The 13,836-nt window shown below is 37.0% G+C and overlaps 1 long non-coding RNA gene across 2 annotated transcripts in view; it reads left to right on the top strand.

The window, feature by feature from the left end:
* The window catches only part of LOC101903067 (uncharacterized), a 212,181-nt gene that overhangs the window by 11,612 nt on the left and 186,733 nt on the right, over nt 1–13,836 (top strand). For both annotated transcript variants that reach the window (XR_009491358.1, XR_009491357.1), the window contains exon 2: nt 170–217. This is a non-coding gene — a long non-coding RNA (uncharacterized lncRNA). The remainder of the gene's footprint in view (nt 1–169; nt 218–13,836) is intronic.

Below are 13,836 nucleotides of genomic sequence, written 5' to 3' on the forward strand. Positions count from 1 at the left end.
ACTTGTTGCAATTTTTATGTGTCATATTCTGTGCTAAAGTACTTTATGTGGCTCAAAAAGGTTATATAATTTGGTCAAACAAGTAGGTTGTGGTTTTAAAATTCTGAGTTTGGTAGTGTGACTCCCAACTTGTACTGTTCTAACCATTTTTATATGTTATTTGTTCTAGGTGATATTATTCCCACTTTACAAATGAGGAACCTGAAGATCAGATAGAGTAAGTACTTTGGCTGTTGTTGCAGAAGGGAGAAATGACAGAGGTGGCTCTCTGTTAGACTTCAAAGTATATTCTATGACATAGTATTGGGTTGGCCAAAATGTTTCTTTGGCTTTTCTGTAAGATAACTCTAGTAGTGCTTAGTTGTCTTTAACTTCATGTAAAACAATTTTGTTAGATTGTATTGTGACAGCTGTCATATCAGTGTTCATTTAAAAAAAAACTTCACAAAACTGGTGAATTTTGTATAGCTGTTTTAATATTGAAGGTAGAAGAAAAAAATTTTTTTGGCATATTTGCTTTATTATTTCAAGAAAGATAAAAACACAACTGAAATGCACAAAAAAAGATTTGTTCAGTGTATGGAGAAGGTGCTGTGACTGGTCGAACATGTCAGAAGTGGCAAAGTTTCATGCTGGAGATTTCTCGCTGGACAATGTTCCACTGTCAGATAGACCAGTTGAAGTTGATAGCAGTCAACTCGAATATTAATTGAAAACAGTCAATGTTACACTACGGAGGAGATAGCTCTCAAAATATACTCAGAATATCCAAATCAGACATTGAAAATCTTTTGTACCAGCTTGGTTATGTTATTCACTTTGATGTTTGGCTTTCACATAAGTTAAGTGAAAAGACCTTCTTACTTTCTTGGTCTCATTTCTGCATGCAATTCTCCACTTAAACTTAATGAAAATGCTCCATTTTTAAAACAAACTGTGATGGGTAATGGAAGGTAAATACTGTACAATAATGTGGAACTGAAGAGATCATGGGACAAGCAAAATGAACTACCACCAACCACATCGAAGTCCAATCTTCATCCAAAAAAGGTGATGTTGTATCTACAGTAGAATTGAAAGCGAGTCCTCTATTATGAGCTCCTTCTGGAAAACCAAACAATTGATTCCAACAAGTAGTGCTCCCAGTTAGATCAAATGAAAGCGGCACGTGACAAAAAGCATTTGAAATTAGTCAAAAGAAAACACATGTTCCATCAGGATAATGCAAGACTGCATGTTTCTTTGATGACCAAGCAAAACTGTTACTTGGCTAGGAACTTCTGATTCATCTGCTATATTCACCAGAAATCACACCTTTGGATTTCTTTTTATTTCTATCTTTACAGAAGTCTCTTAGTGGAAGAATTTCAGTTTCCTGGAAGATTGTAAAAGGCACCTGGAATAGTCCTTTGCTCAAAAAGATAAAAAGGTTTTGGGAAGATGGAATTATTAAGTTGCCTTGATAATGGTAGAAAGTAGTAGAACAAAACGGTGAATACGTTGTTCAATAAAGTTCTTGGTGAAAACAAAAAATGTGTCTCTTATTTTTACCTAAAAAAACCAAAGGCACTTCTTGGCCAACCCAATACTAGTTATTTTTCCTTCCTCTTTCTCATCACACTCCCCCATAATTATCTTTGTGTATTCGAAGATAATTTTTATTAGAAATTTTGGAAAAGGAATTTGTCTTATGATTTTCACTTGTGATTTGGAGAGAAGCATATTAACAGATAATTGCAGTAGGTGTCAGGAGATTTGAATTCTTGTATTATTTCTAATTCTGGCCATATAACATGGGACAAATCACCTTTTCTGGGTCTTATAAAATGAGGGCATTGGATTAGATGATTTTAAAGATTTCCTCAAACTCTAAAATATAATTTGATTCTATTTTGATTTAATGTTTCTACTTGTTCTTTTTAGTACAGGTAGAACTTTACCACCTGTATTTTAGCCCATTAAATATTATACTTTATTAAAGTTAGAGAGCAAGGAGCTTTGATTTTTATTCTCTTCTTTTACTATTATATCCAATGTTGAAACTCAGTAATTGAAAGAAGTTCCATGTAAAGAAGTAATTAATCTTATTATAAGGACAACCTTGTAAACTATTGAGAATTCTCTTAGTTTTTACATTCAGAAAGAATAATTCTGAAAATCTTAATATTATAAAAGGAAATAAATTGTTTTTAATAGAAAATGTTTCCATCAAAGAAGACAGGAATGGGTGACTGCCTCCTTCAGTGCACTTGCAAGTTCTTACCCGTACAATATACTGATAGCAATGATAGTAATAAGTAACTTTTATTGGGAATTAATTTTATGCTAAGCATTTTATATATATTGCATCATTTAATAGGAGAAGGCAGTGGCACCCCACTCCAGTACTCGTGCCTGGAAAATCCCATGGACAGAGGAGCCTGGTAGGCTGCAGTCCATGGAGTCTCGAAGAGTCAGACACGACTGAGTGACTTCACTTTCACTTTCATGCATTGGAGAAGGAAATGGCAACCCACTCCAGTGTTCTTGCCTGGAGAATCCCAGGGACGGGGGAGCCTGGTGGGCTGCCTTCTATGGGGTTGCACAGAGTCGGACACGACTGAAGTGACTTAGCAGCAGCAGCAGCATCATTTAATAATCATGAAAACCCTATAATAGAAAGTAGAGAATTGATGGGTCAAGTAATTTCTCTTAAAGCTACATTGTTGGTAAGTGGTGAAGCTGAGATTTGAACCTATAGAATGCCTGAGTTTTTCCTCATAGTTATAAAACGGAGCATAATTGTAAGAAGTTTATGCTTATCAACATATGAATGAAACATGAAACTTTTTAGGAAAGAGTAGGTCTGATGGCTTGTGATGAATGGCTGTTTCTAAGTTCTCAGATTTGATCACTGCTGGTTACATATTTTATTAATATAGTCACAAAACAAGTAACAGCTTTTAGATTATTTTTATAACACCAATTTATTTTCTAAAGAGATAATAAATTCATTGTAAGTTATAGGAAACCATTTTGGGGGGCTTGGGATGGTGGGTGTATGGGGGTTATACACATAAGCACATACATGCAAGGTGCATGGATTGGGAGCTGTACATTAGGGTAACTAATCTTCCCAGTTTGCCTAGGCTTGAGTTTCTAGATCATGAAAATTTCAGTGCTAAAACTAGGAAACTTGAAAAAAAAGGTAACAGGCAAGTATGTATCTATATATGCATGTATGTATATGTGTGTGTATGTCTCTAAAGCAATGTAGTAGATGAGCTACAAGGAATTCAGATTTTGCAGAGCATAAAACAGCTTTGAATTCAGTGCCTAAACTGATATTTGTCCGTTTTATTAGCAGAAAGCTCAGTCTCCTGTGTTTTCCCCTTTTCGGATAACCTTTTCTTGTCATGAAGAAATTAATTTCTTTGTTGGAATCATTTCACATAAACTTGATAGCAGGAGTCCTGTTATTGAGGCAGCTTACACAGTGATTTGCTAAGTACAGCCTCTTCATAAAAGGTGAAGCAGAAGTCAATTTATCGATCACTACCAGGATTTCAGTAACCTGTTGAACTACCTGATTTTTTTCCCCTTCTCATAAAGCCCACTATCTTTATTTCTCTTTATACCTTGCATTTAATTGTTTCCTTTGGAAACATTTTTTACATGTATTTTCACATCATGTAAACAATTTTTTGTGTGTATTTGCTGTTTTCTGAAGTTTGAACTGTCTAAAACACTCATATTAGGTTAAAACACATGAAATTGCCAAGATTTGGCTATTTTTGAGATACAGCAATGGCATCGTCATATGACCCAACTAATATTTAATTCAGCTTTTGGTTATGTGAAAACATTGGGCTGCTAATCTAAATCTAAGCAGAGTATTCCATTGAAACCCTGGTTAATATTATGGAGGAAGTGAGATGAACTTTGGACTTATTACTCTATGCTGCCAATTTGCTAAAATTACGTTTTAAAAAGTATTACTCATGTGGAAAACCTGAGTGTTGCACAGCCATTAATATTAGACAGGTATTTAAAAATTTATTTTAACCAAAGGTTAAGACCAACTTTAACCACTTTTCTTTCTCAGAATTTTGACCCATTGATTAATTTTAAGCTATAGTGGGTAATGTAAATTTTCTTTTTGGAAGAAAAGTGCTCCTTTCATTGAATTTGATTTAAAATTGTTGCTGTATTACTAACAGAAACAAATATCAACCAATAAGATTACTTTCTGTGCCTTTTCGACAGTCTGATTTCGGATTAGCCTTCTTGGATTATTTAGCTTCTAGAACAAACACAGGATGTAACTGTTAATTTTTTTTTTTGAAGAAATGTAGCCAGTTACTATTTATCTTTGCCTCATATACTAGGAGCCTGAAAGGCTGCAGTCCATGGGGTCGCTGAGAGTCAGACAGGACTGAGCGACTTCACTTTCACTTTTCACTTTCATGCATTGGAGGAGGAAATGGCAACCCACTCCAGTGTTCTTGCCTGGAGAATCCCAGGGACGGCGAAGCCTGGTGGGCTGCCGTCTATGGGGTCGCACAGAGTCAGACACGACTGAAGCGACTTAGCAGCAGCAGCATATACTATCATAATTTTGAGATTCTTGTGATATGTATAAAATTGTACATGTTAATTTTTTATATTAAAAGCATACTTTTTTCTCTTTTGCCCCATTCATCCCACATTTGTATAACACTTGCCTCATAAAAGGGAAAGGATCCCTTTATGGTTCCAAGTTGTGCATACAGTGGACTAAACCAACTTGAGCAATGATTCTACCTTAGAAAAATAATAAGCTAATATAGGATTTTAAGGAATTAACTTTAAGACTAGTATTTTGCATAATTGAAACTCATACCTGGGTTTCATTCTTTTTCCCATCATGATATTCCTTAAATACTTTTGACAGTGTCTTAGTATATCTCTTGATCTACCTCTGTCATTGATATCAAATATTTTGAGTGCCCTCTATTACTGAAGTATTGTACTCAATCTTGTATATATTTTTCACAAACTACTTTGTGACTGTTAAAGAGTAATATGCATGAATTGTGGTTTGGTAGATATTCTCAGGAATAAAGTATCATGATTATCAAGACTATTTAAAAAAATACCTTCCCAAGTCTTTAGAATAGAAATCATTTTCATTGTTATAAGTTAAAAGATAATTGGCCCAAATGTAATGAAATATGTTCTGTTGGTGTAATATATCTAACTTGAGTTTATCCTTAAACTGTTTAGCTTGAAAAGCTAAAAAACAAGTAAGTATAAAGCAGGGAGCATCTAGATAAGATGGGAATTTGATACCAAATTCTCAGAGACTAAATTCATGGGGCAATTGACTAGAGGATGTGGTGTTTCTTTGATCACAAAGATTCATATATTGTAAGTGTATAGTTCAGTAAATTTTTATAATCTGATGATACCTATGTAACTTAGCACCTTGATCAAGTAATGGAACAGCTGCACCCTGGAACCCCTGTTAGCGATAACTTCTAAACCTAACATCAGGTTTTATTTACTCAGCTAAACTTTTAGTTGAATATTTAGTTATTAAGATTTAAAACTGCCTGAAGAGCAAGACTACTTAATTTGCACAAATTATCCAGATAGTTACATTTTCATCTTTGATATACTAGCTATGTCAGTATTCAGTTTAAATCTACAGAATTTTAAATGTCTAGAGTTTTCTTAGTTGTCTTTATGATTGCTGAACAAGGATTTAGACAATTTCTGAATGTCATCTGACTTTTCTGATTAACTACATTGCTTGGACAGTGATTGACAGTCAAAACTGATTTGATTGGCCCCTTAAGTTCTCTATTTTGAGCTGTTGAGATTACAAAACTCAATCATATGCAGAGAATTTGCCATTCAGACTGACAGTTCTGTCAGGTCAGATGGTAAGATCATTATGCGTGCAGCAAGTGCACTGTTATTGCTATGTGGGTTTGTGGGGAACGGGTGTTTTGGTTTTGTTTTCTTTTTTTTTTTCCTTGAAATCTAGGTGGAAGCTCTGGTCTCTGAAGGTGAAAAGCTAGAACATCAGTCTGTCTCCATTTGGCTTTAGTTGCACTGTTATTTCCTTGTGCTGAGTTATTCCAGTCACTAAACCCCAAACTTAGCTTTTTCACTAATGTTTGTCAAAGAAATATCTGTCCTCTTTGAGAGATTAAAATGAATAATAGTCTTTTGATGCTATTGGCAAGTGGTTTTCACAGTCCATGGCAAATCTAATGAGCTACATCTGCCTGCTTGGAAAATTCAGCCTTTGATCATGTAAAAGGATTCTCAGAACATAAACATGAATTTCTGTGTATATTAAAACACTATCTTGACCAACTTATAAATGTGTTATAAATTGTTTATCTTAAAGCTTAACATTCAGAAAACTAAGATCATGGCATCCGGTCCCATCACTTTATGGCAAATAGATGGGGAAACAGTGGAAACAGTGGCTGACTTTATTTTTTGGGGCTCCAAAATCACTGAAGATGGTGATTGCAGCTATGAAATTAAAAGACGCTTACTCCTTGGAAGAAAAGTCATGACCAACCTAGACAGCATATTAAAAAGCAGAGACATTGCTTTGTCAACAAGGTCCATCTAGTCAAGGCTATGGTTTTTCCAGTAGTCATGTATGGATGTGAGAGTTGGACTATAAGGAGAGCTGAGTGCCGAAGAATTGATGCTTTTGAGCTGTGGTGTTGGAGAAGACTCTTGAGAGTCCCTTGGACTGCAAGGAGATCCAACCAGTCCATCCTAAAGGAAATCGGTCCTGAATATTCATTTAGAAGGACTGATGCTGAAGCTGAAACTCCAATACTTTGACCACCTGATGTCATGAACTGACTCATTGGAAAAGACCCTGATGCTGGGAAAGATTGAAGGAGAGAGGAGAGGGGGATGACAGAGGATGAGATGGTTGGATGGCATCACCAACTCAGTGAACATGAGTTTGAGTAAACTCCGGGAGTTGGTGATGGACAGGGAGGCCTGACGTGCTGCAGTCCATGGGGGCACAAAGAGTTGGACATGACGGAGCAACTGAACTGAAGGTATTTTTTAACAATATTCAGTGGTATTCAGTTTCAACTATAATATTTATTTTTTGCAGAAACCTGTAAAAATGAATAATATAAACTATTTGACAAAGGTAGTGGGTTTATATCAGGAACTGAATTTTTGGTATTTTAGTTCTACAAGGTCAGTTGTTCATATTTAAAAGAGTAATAGTGTGAATTGTACATATTGATCTTCACTTCTTAGAGCATAAGTTCCTTCTGCATATCAACTAGGTATACTATGATGTGGGAATAAATTGAATTTCATGGAGTCATATGACAGAATGTGATAGACTGGTGATTTATGGATAACCCAGTATATATAAGCGCAGTTACACTCAAGGTTTGCATCTTCAGTTCTTTTGATAGTCAGAAAATGGAGGCTGATCTCTTATAATGTTCATATAGAAAAGTAACAATCATTTCATCTAAGCTCATACGAGGCAAGTATTTCATCTCATGGTTGAAGGAACCCCTTTTTATGGTTTGGGTAATGGTATTTTATTAATTTAAATAAACTATAAATTTAATGTGTCAGTTTCAGGAAGGTTTTTTTTCTTTGAAATGGCTTCATCACTTGTTCAAAGTGATTATTTGAAAAGTAGTTGATTATTTTCATATCAACTATAAGAAAGCTTCATGAAAAACCTTGCCTGACCTTCCATTTTTAAGCATAACTTACTAGTGACCTCTGACAAGCAGTTTTTCCTCTGCTGTGGTGTTTGGATAAGGGGGGTATCATTGCTCTTGAGAAAGAGAATGAAGATAAAAAGAAATGCAGAGTGCTCATTCAGTAACTTTGTACACATCAGTGGAGTCACTATTAGGCACTGTAATAACAACTGTAAAACAGAGCAATAATTCTTTGAATTTAATATGAGAATTGTGATACAAGGACACGTGAATCTTGCACAGGCCTATTGTGGCATGTGGAATGATTTAGGGAATATGGAGAATCAGCACACAACACAGAACAAGGATAATAAAACATGAGCATCTAAAAGAGGATCATGATGGGAACATTCCTTTATTCATACTTTGTTTTTGTTCAGTCGCTCAGTCGTGTCTGACTCTTTATGACCCCATGGACTGCAGCACACCAGGCTTCCCTGTCCTTCATCATCTCCCAGAGCTTGCTTAGACTCAGGTCCATTGAGTCAGTGGTGCCATCCAACCATCTCATCCTCTGTTGTCCCCTTCTCCTCCTGCCTTCAATCTTTCCCAGCATCTAGTGAATTGGTTCTTCACATCAGGTAGCCAAAGTATTGGAGCTTTAGCTTCAGCATCAGTCCTTCTAATGAATATTCAGGATTGATTTCCTTCAGGATTTATTGGTTTGATCTCCTTGCATTCCAAGGGACTCTCAAGAGTCTTCAACACCACAGCTTAAAAGCATCAATTCCTTAACATTCAGCCTTCTTTATGGTCCAACTGTCACATCCATACATTAGCAGTGGGAATTAACATTGGAATCACATTCTATATTGTTTATAATTTTTGGAATGAGTTTGCTGTGTATGTTGGTGTATATTAATTGATTAGTAAACTAAAAAACAAAAAAGGAAAGAGGTGGAAAGTTGTGACTTTTCCAAGAGCAGAATCTTTAAAAAGCTAGAGTAGAGAACAGAATGAGGAAAGTAGCAGATGCTAAGGAAGATTTTTCATTAAGATCATAAATTGCGTAAGACACTCCCCCGCATTTCATTCTAGTATTTAATCGGATCTTCCTTTCACTGCCTTCTCCTTGTGACCCATTTTTAACAACTTTTTTGAGATATAATTCAATATCATAAAATTCATTCACTTAAAATATAGAGTGCAATGATTTTTTTGTTATTCACAGAGTTATGCAGCCATCACCACAACCAATTTTAGAACATTTTATTTTCCCAAAACAAAACCCCATACTCATTAGCAGTGTCTCCCTATTCTCCCTCAGTCTCCCAGCTCTAGGCAACCACTTATCTTTGCGATCCAAGTTTTAAAAGTTGTTGATTTGAAACTCCCTCCTGCCTTCCAAGGACATTCTACTTCAAGCCAATTGATTGATTACACTGGTACAATCAGAAAAGCACAATTATCTTTTTTTGAATTAAGTTTTGTAAATCAAAAAGTGAAAATGTTAGTCATTCAGCCATGTCCAACTCTGTGTGACCCCATGGAGCCCGCCAGGCTCCTCTGTCCATGGAATTCTCCAGGAAAGAATACTGGAGTAAGTTGCCATTCCCTTCTCCAGGGGATCTTCCCGACCCAGGAATCAACCCGGTTGCATTGCATTGCCTGCATTGGAGGCAGCTGCTTTACCATTTGAGCCACCAGGAAGCCCAAAGAAGGTGGCATATAACTGCATTCATAGATATAGTTTCTTAAACATGGTTTTCAAATGGTTGTTTTTATCATAGATATAGACCTGTTAAATATACCCCAACTCTGATCCTTAACTTAAAGATTCAGAATATTGATTTTGTCAAAATCCTACAGTTCCTGGCCAAAATGTTCTGGCTCATTCTGACAGCACTCAAAAGATACTAATGTGTGACTCAGAAAAAAATGAGTCAATATAATATAAAATGTATATGCTCAGGGCATAGGACATCGTACCCACCTCCCCCACTCCACCCCCAGCAAACAGCACATTCTCCTATAAGTAGGTTTTAAGGGCAAGCTAAAGTGTTGTCAGTAAGTTGCCTCACACTTGGGAAACTAGAATAAGGAGGCTAGTTACATGGTTTAAACTTTGAGTGACACTATTCTCTTAATCATACTGAGAATAATGCTCCCTACCAATCCCCATAGATACCTGTCCTAATCCCTGGAACCTGTTAACCTTACACAGCAAAGGGGACTTTGTAGATGTGATTAAGTTAAAGTATATAAGATGGGAAGATTATGATGGTTTATATAGGTGTGTCCAATCTAATCACCTGTTCTCTTATAATTGGAGAACTCTTTTGTGGTGAAAGGGTGATGGGATAATGGAAGAACAATAGAAATGGCAGTCAGAGGAGAGCTCAACCCACCATTGCTGGCTTTGAAGATGGTGACCAGAGGCCATAGCCATGGATTGCTGGTGGCCTCTAGCAGCTCAAAGAGGCAAGGAAGTAGATTCTCCTCTAGAATTTTCAGAAGGGAATAGAGCCCTGCTGACTCTCATCGTAGACCAGTGAGAATCATGTCAGCTTTCTCACCTATAAAACTGTACTGTAATGAATTTGTGTTGTTTTAAGCCACTAAATTATTTGATTATAGCAGCAATGAAAACCTAAAACACAGACCTCTAGATTTCTTATAATATGAATCTAGTCAGTAAGCCTTGGGCAAGCACACTGTCTCCTAGAATACTGCGTGGGTGGGCCTTGCCCATGTTTGCCTCAGTAGCTCTTCCTTTATATCTCAGGTGTCCTCCTCAAAGCCCTTTCTTGAATGACTTATTTATCAAAATGCATTTAATAAGAACATGGACTTGAGAGTATGGGCCTGGGTTATTCTGGCTCTGCCATTTTACTAGCTGGATAACCTTGGACAGGTGACAATATTCTAAGCTTTGATTTTTATGAACAAAGTGGGAATAATAATATCTACCCTTTGGGATATTTGGAGAATAAATGAGATAATATATGTAAAATGGCACAATGTTGATAAATAGCGATCCCCTAATAAATGATTGCTGGTATTATCGTCTCATAAAGGCTAGAAGATATTTGTCAATAGCATGCATTCTAACACTTGATTGGGTACAAATATATTAAGAATGATTGTTACAGCCATTGGATTTATGTGACCGTTCCACAGGATTCTGTTTATAGCCCTCTGACTCCTGGTACCTGAACCTTTTAACTGAAAAAGGCTTACTTTTGGAAACTTTAATAAGTAAGTTAAAACCACAACCATGAAATTAAAAGATGATTGATCCTTGAAAGAAAAGCTATGACAAACCTAGACAGCATATTAAAAAGCAGAGACATTACTTTCCCAACAAAGGTCCATATAGTCAAAACTATGGTTTTTCTAGTAGTCATGTACAGATGTGACTGTTGGACTATAAAGAAGGCTGAGCGCCGAAGAATTGATACTTTCAAACTATGGTGCTGGAGAAAAATCTCGAGAGTCCCTTAAACAGTAAGGAGATCCAACCAGTCCATCCTAAAGGAAATCAACCCTGAATATTCATTGAACAGACTGATACTGATGCTGAAGCTCCAATACTTTGGCCACCCGGTGCAAAGAGTTGACTCATTGAGAAAAACCCTGATGCTGGGAAAGGTTGAAGGCAGGAGGGAAAGGTTGAAGGCAAGAGGAAAAGAAGGATGCAGAAGATGAAATAGTTGAGTGGCATCGCTGACTCAAAGGACATGAGTTTGAGCAAACTCTGGGAGATAGTGAAGAACAAGGAAACTTGGTGTGCTGTGGTCCATGGATGGCAAAGAGTTGGACACAACTTGGCGACTGAACAAAAGCAACCTTTGATTTATAGTGCAATATGTAATACCTTGTAATATTTCCTTTCTCCTTAGAGCTAATGTGAAATAGAATGTATTAAGGAAAACCTGCAATTCTGTTTCTACAACTAAAAATAAATCCCTAATGACTGGAGTTATTTCTTCAGTTTAAATCCCTAGTCCCTGACAAATGGCTGATATTTAACAGGCAGCAGTGTTTACTGAACTGAACTAAACTTACTTCTAAGCAACTTATTCTTTCATAATCTGTTTTGAATTCATGTATTTTGTAGCTACTCTTATTTAGGCCTATATGTTTGGTGCCTTGGCTACTAGAGCAGTTTTGAATGACTCCTTCTTCTCCTTGTCTTTCTCTCTTGATCTTCCACAGAACCATCAAACCAGACAATGACTATTGTATAGTATGTATGCACGTGTGCTAAGTCACTTCAGTCATGTCCGACTCTCTGTGACACTACAGATGGTAGCCCACAAGGCTCCTCTGTCCATTGGATTTTCCAGGCCAGAATACTGGAGTGGGTTGCCACACCCTCCTCCAGGGGATCTTCCCAACCCAGAGATCAAACCTGCATCTCTTGTGTCTCCTCCATTGGCAGGCAGATTCTTTACCACTAGCACCAGTATACCCTCTTGAATTTAATCTTCATCTTCATCCCATTGCATACATCCTCATAGACAAGTTTTAAACTCAATGTTTCCCAACTTTTTTATGGCATACTACACTTAGAAAATGATGATATTAATATGGTATACTAGGATAGGAAGCAAGCCATCTTAGGACTGGAAGGTTTTATTCTAAAGGCTGAATCACCCTCTCAGTACAGTAGTTACCTAATTTGGACACACCAGTATGCCTTGGTATACTTATTGGAAAGCACTGCTTAATCTTATTTATCTTTTAAAAATATTTATTTTATTTATTTGGTTGTGTTAGGTCTTAGTTGTGGCACACGGGATCTTTTTTAGTAGCGGCATGTAGGATCTAGTTCTCTGACCTGGGATCAAACCCAGGCCCCCTACACTGGGAGCACAAAGTGTTAGCCACTGCACCTCCAGAGAAGTCCCTTAATCTATCATGATAGACAGACTGCAGTTGGAATTCATTTTTTTACATAGATATTTAATGAGTACTGCTTGTGTCCATGCTAAGCTCTGGGGAATGGAATTGAGAGCACTGTATCAGGTATTCTACATGAGACCTCAGTTCCAGGCAAACAAATCTGTTTACTGGTCTCCCAATGGGACTTCCATATTCCTCTCATACCTTTGCTCATGTCTTTTACTGTTTTTGAATAACTTGTGTTTCCTTTGTCATCTATATGAATCTTCTGTCTTCTCTGATGCTATCCCTAATACAGTTAAAATATGGCAGTTTTGTTTGTTGTATTCTTTTCCATTTGATTACATCATTAACTCATTCAAGTTTGGTGTCCTCTGTAAAGCCTGGATTCCTTCTTTATGTTAATTCTTATTCACTTACTTTCTGTGTTATATTTGTCAGTATTTTCCCTTTATATATATTCCTATTGTTCTTAAGATGATATTTACCCTACTCCTTCCCCCCAGTAACTTTATATCATATCAGATCAGTTCAGTTGCTCAGTCGTGTCCAACTCTTTGCAACCCCATGAATCGCAGCACGCCAGGCCTCCCTGTCCGTCACCAACTCCCGGAGTTCACTCAGACTCACGTCCATCAAGTCAGTGATGCCATCCCGCCACCTCATCCTCTGTCATCCCCTTCTCCTCCTGCCCCCAACCCCTCCCAGCATCAGAGTCTTTTCCAATGAGTCAACTCTTCGCATGAGGTGGCCAAAGTACTGGAGTTTCAGCTTTAGCATCATTCCTTCCAAAGAATACCCAAGGCTGATCTCCTTCAGAATGGACTGGTTGTATCTCCTTGCAGTCTAAGGGACTCTCAAGAGTCTTCTCCAACACCACAGTTCAAAAGTATCAATTCTTCGGTGCTCAGCTTTCTTCACAGTCCAACTCTCACATCCATACATGACTACTGGAAAAAAATTCTGATAGGTATTTAATACTATTACAATACATACAAAATGATGTTCGTTATGCCTATGTTTTTATCAAGTAATAGGAAATGTTTTTCAAGTCCATATTTGGACCAGGCATTATTCTAATACCTTTATGTCTGTTTAATGTATTTAATATACATAAGATGATTGGATATACATTAAATGGTTGGATGACCTCACAGACTCGATGGACATGAATTTGAGTAAGTTCCAGGAATTGGTGATGGACAGGGAAGCCTGGCATGCTGTGGTCCATGGGGTCGCAATGAGTCAG

Source organism: Bos taurus, chromosome 18 (assembly GCF_002263795.3).
Source record: "Bos taurus isolate L1 Dominette 01449 registration number 42190680 breed Hereford chromosome 18, ARS-UCD2.0, whole genome shotgun sequence".
Classification (NCBI taxonomy): Eukaryota; Metazoa; Chordata; class Mammalia; order Artiodactyla; family Bovidae; genus Bos; species Bos taurus.